Below are 4,745 nucleotides of genomic sequence, written 5' to 3'. Positions count from 1 at the left end.
AACAATCCAGAGAGAACCTTTCAGAAATTTTCGAAAAGGAAGAGGAGATGGCAGCCGAAAATAATAATAATGCAAGGAGAATGCTTTGTGACTTTACTGCACCTAATTCCAATTTACATGGAAGAAGCATCTCCATTCCTACCATTGGAGCAAACAACTTTGAGCTGAAACCTCAGCTAGTTTCTCTGATGCAGCAGAACTGTAAGTTTCATGGACTTCCATCTGAAGATGCTTTTCAGTTCTTAACTGAATTCTTGCAGATCTGTGATACTGTTAAGACTAATGGAGTAGATCCTGAAGTCTACAGGCTCATGCTTTTCCCATTTGCTATAAGAGACAGAGCTAGAATCTGGTTGGACTCTCAACCCAGAGACAGCCTGAACTCTTGGGATAAGCTGGTCACGGCTTTCTTAGCCAAGTTCTTTCCTCCTCAAAAGCTGAGCAAGCTTAGAGTAGATGTTCAAACCTTCAGACAGAAAGAAGGTGAATCCCTCTATGAAGCTTGGGAAAGATACAAGCAGCTGACCAAAAAGTGTCCTTCTGACATGCTTTCAGAATGGACCATCCTGGATATCTTCTATGATGGTTTATCTGAGATATCAAATATGTCATTGGATACCTCTGCAGGTGGATCCATTCACCTGAAGAAAATGCCTGCAGAAGCCCAAGAACTCATTGACATGGTTGCTAATAACCAGTTCATGTACACTTCTGAAAGGAATCCTGTGAATAATGGGACGCCTATGAAGAAGGGAGTTCTTGAGGTTGATACTCTGAATGCCATATTGACTCAGAACAAAATATTGACTCAGCAAGTCAATATGATTTCTCAGAGTCTGAATGGAGTGCAAGCTGCATCCAACAGTACTCAAGAGGCTTCTTATGAAGAAGAAGCTTATGATCCTGAAAACCCTGCAATAGCAGAGGTAAATTACTTAGGTGAACCTTATGGAAACACCTATAATCCATCATGGAGAAATCATCCAAATCTCTCATGGAAGGATCAAAGGCCTCAATAAGGCTTTAATAATGGTGGAAGAAACAGGTTTAGCAATAGCAAGCCTTTTCCATCATCTACTCAGCAACAGACAGAGAATTCTGAGCAGAATCCATCTAGCTTAGCAAACTTAGTCTCTGATCTATCCAAGGCCACTGTAAGTTTCATGAATGAAACAAGGTCTTCCATTAGAAATCTGGAAGCACAAGTGGGCCAGCTGAGTAAAAGGATCACTGAAATCCCTCCTAGCACTCTCCCAAGCAATACAGAAGAAAATCCAAAAGGAGAGTGCAAGGCCATTGACATAACCAAAATGGCCGAACCCAATGAGGGAGAGGAGGACGTGAATCCCAAGGAGGAAGACCTCCTGGGACGTCCAGTGATCAATAAGGAGCTTCCCTCTGAGGAACCAAAGGAATCTAAGACTCATCTAGAGACCATAGAGATTCCATTGAACCTCCTTATGCCATTCATGAGCTCTGATGAGTATTCCTCTTCTGAAGAGAATGAGGATGTCACTGAAGAGCAAACTGCCAAGTTTCTTGGTGCAATCATGAAGCTGAATGCCAAATTATTTGGTATTGAAACTTGGGAAGATGAACGTCCCTTGTTCACCAATGAACTAAGTGATCTGGATCAACTGACATTGCCTCAGAAGAGACAGGATCCTGGAAAGTTCATAATACCTTGTACCATAGGCACCATGATCTTTAAGGCTCTGTGTGACCTTGGTTCAGGGATAAACCTCATGCCCCTCTCTGTAATAGAGAAACTGGGAATCTATGGGGTACAAACTGCTAGAATCTCATTAGAGATGGCAGATAATTCAAGAAAACAGGCTTATGGACAAGTAGAGGACGTGTTAGTAAATGTTGAAGGCCTTTACATCCCTGCTGATTTCATAGTCTTAGATACTGGAAAGGAAGAGGATGAATCCATCATCCTAGGAAGACCTTTCCTAGCCACAGCAAGAGCTGTGATTGATGTGGACAGAGGAAAATTGATCCTTTAATTGAATAAGGACAACCTTGTGTTTACAACTCAAGGATCTCTCTCTGCATCCATGGAGAGGAAGCAGAAAAAGCTTCTCTCAAAGCAGAGTCAAACAAAGCCCCCACAGTCAAACTCTAAGTTTGGTGTTGGGAGGCCACAACCAAACTCTAAGTTTGGTGTTGAACTCCCATATCCAAACTCTAAGTTTGGTGTTGGAGAGACTCAACAATGCTCTGAACATTTGTGAGGCTCCATGAGAGCCCACTGTCAAGCTATTGACATTAAAGAAGCGCTTGTTGGGAGGCAACCAAATTTTTATTTATCTAACTATATTTTTCTTAGTTATATGTCTTGATAGGTTCATGATCATGTGGAGCCACAAAATAAAGAGAAAAATTGAAAACGGAATCAAAAACAGCAGAAGAAAAATCACACCCAGGAGGAAGCATCTGCCTGGCGTTCAACGCCAGAACAGAGCATGGTTCTGGCGCTGAACGCCCAAAATGGGCAGTGTCTGGGCGCTGAACGCCCAAAATGGGCATCATCTGGGCGCTGAACGCCCAGAACAAGCATGGTTCTGGCGTTCAACGCCAGAAATGGCCAACAAATGGGCGTTGAACGCCCAAAATGGGCACCAACCTGGCGTTGAACGCCCAGAGTTGTGTGCAAGGGCATTTTGCATGCCTAAATTGGTGCAGGGATGTAAATGCCTTGACACCTCAAGATCTGTGGACCCCACAGGATCATCTCAGGATCTGTGGACCCCACAGGATCCCCACCTACCTCCACTCACTTCTTCTCACCCCTCTTTCACAAAAATCCCATGAACACTCTTCCCCAAAACTCTTCACCAATCACCTCAATCTCTCTTCCCTATCACCACTTCACCACTCACATCCATACACCCACCCACTTAAATTCAAACCATCAACTCACCTCCATATGTTCTTCTTCTTCTACTATTCTTTCTTATTTTGCTCGAGGGCTAGCAATATTCTAAGTTTGGTGTGGTAAAAGCATAGCTTTTTTGTTTTTCCATAACCATTGATGGCACCTAAGGCCAGAGAAACCTCTAGAAAGAGAAAAGGGAAGACAAAAGCTTCCATCAAGAGTCTATAGCTCAGTGGTAGAACATTTGACTGCAAATCAAGAGATCCCTGAGATACCTCAGGGGATACATTTTCTTCCACACAATTATTGGAAGCAACTAAGGGTCGAACATCAAGAGCACTCCATCATCCTTCATGAAATAAGAGAAGATCAAAAAGCAATGAGGGAGGAGCAACAAAGACAAGGAAGAGACATAGAAGAGCTCAAGGACATTATTGGTTCCACAAGAAGGAAACGCCACCATCACTTAGGTGGATTCATTCCTTGTTTTTATTTCTTCTGTTTTTCGTTTTCTATGTTATGTGCTTATCTATGTTTGTGTCTTCATTACATGATCATTAGTAGTTAGTAACTATGTCTTAAAGTTATGAATGTCCTATGAATCCATCACCTCTCTTAAATGAAAAATGTTTTAATTCAAAAGAACAAGAAGTACATGGGTTTCGAATTTATCCTTGAACTTAGCTTAATTATATTGATGTGGTGACAATGCTTCTTGTTTTCTGAATGAATGCTTGAACAGTGTATATGTCTTTTGAAGTTATTGTTTAAGAATGTTAAATATGTTGGCTCTTGAAAGAATGATGACTAGGAGACATGTTATTTGATAATCTGAAAAATCATAAAAATGATTCTTGAAGCAAGAAAAAGCAGCAAAGAACAAAGCTTGCATAAAAAAAAAATAGGCGAAAAAAAATAGAAAGAAAAAGAAAAAGCAAGCAGAAAAAGATAAAAGCTCTTAAAACCAAGAGGCAAGAGCAAAAAGCCAATAACCCTTAAAACCAAAAGGCAAGGGCAAATAAAAAGGATCCCAAGGCTTTGAGCATCAGTGGATAGGAGGGCCTAAAGGAATAAAATCCTGGTCTAAGTGGCTAAACCAAGCTGTCCCTAACCATGTGCTTGTGGCGTGTAGGTGTCAAGTGAAAACTTGAGACTGAGCGGTTAAAGTCAAGGTCCAAAACAAAAAAAGAGTGTGCTTAAGAACCCTGGACACCTCTAATTGGGGACTTTAGCAAAGCTGAGTCACAATCTGAAAAGGTTCACCCAATTATGTGTCTGTGGCATTTATGTATCCGGTGGTAATACTGGAAAACAAAGTGCTTAGGGCCACGGCCAAGACTCATAAAATAGCTGTGTTCAAGAATCATCATACTGAACTAGGAGAATCAATAACACTATCTGAACTCTGAGTTCCTATAGATGCCAATCATTCTGAACCTCCATGGATAAAGTGAGATGCCAAAACTATTCAAGAGGCAAAAAGCTCTAAGTCCCGCTCATATGATTGAAGCTATGTTTCATTGATAGTTTGGAATTTATAGTATATTCTCTTCTTTTTATCCTATTTGATTTTCAGTTGCTTGGGGACAAGCAACAATTTAAGTTTGGTGTTGTGATGAGCGGATAATTTATATGCTTTTTGGCATTGTTTTTAGTATGTTTTTAGTAGGATCTAGTTACTTTTAGGGATGTTTTCATTAGTTTTTATGTTAAATTTACATTTCTGGACTTTACTATGAGTTTGTGTTTTTTTCAGTGGTTTCAGGTATTTTCTGGCTGAAATTGAGGGACATGAGCAAAAATCAGATTCAGAGGTTGAAGAAGGACTGCTGATGCTGTTGGATTCTGACCTCCCTGCACTCAA

General features: G+C 40.7%; 1 non-coding gene across 1 annotated transcript; it reads right to left on the bottom strand.

Moving 5' to 3' along the window:
• Positions 1-443: 443 nt before the first annotated feature.
• On the bottom strand, positions 444-551 carry LOC148562259 (small nucleolar RNA R71). The gene has a single exon (XR_015887782.1). It is a non-coding gene; the product is annotated as a small nucleolar RNA R71 (small nucleolar RNA).
• Positions 552-4,745: the final 4,194 nt, after the last annotated feature.

This window comes from Arachis ipaensis, chromosome B6 (assembly GCF_059453495.1).
Source record: "Arachis ipaensis isolate K30076 ecotype BB chromosome B6, ASM5945349v1, whole genome shotgun sequence".
Lineage (NCBI taxonomy): Eukaryota > Viridiplantae > Streptophyta > Magnoliopsida > Fabales > Fabaceae > Arachis > Arachis ipaensis.
The sequence above is the reverse complement of the archived record's forward strand: the minus strand, read 5'-3'. Positions and strand labels throughout refer to the sequence as shown.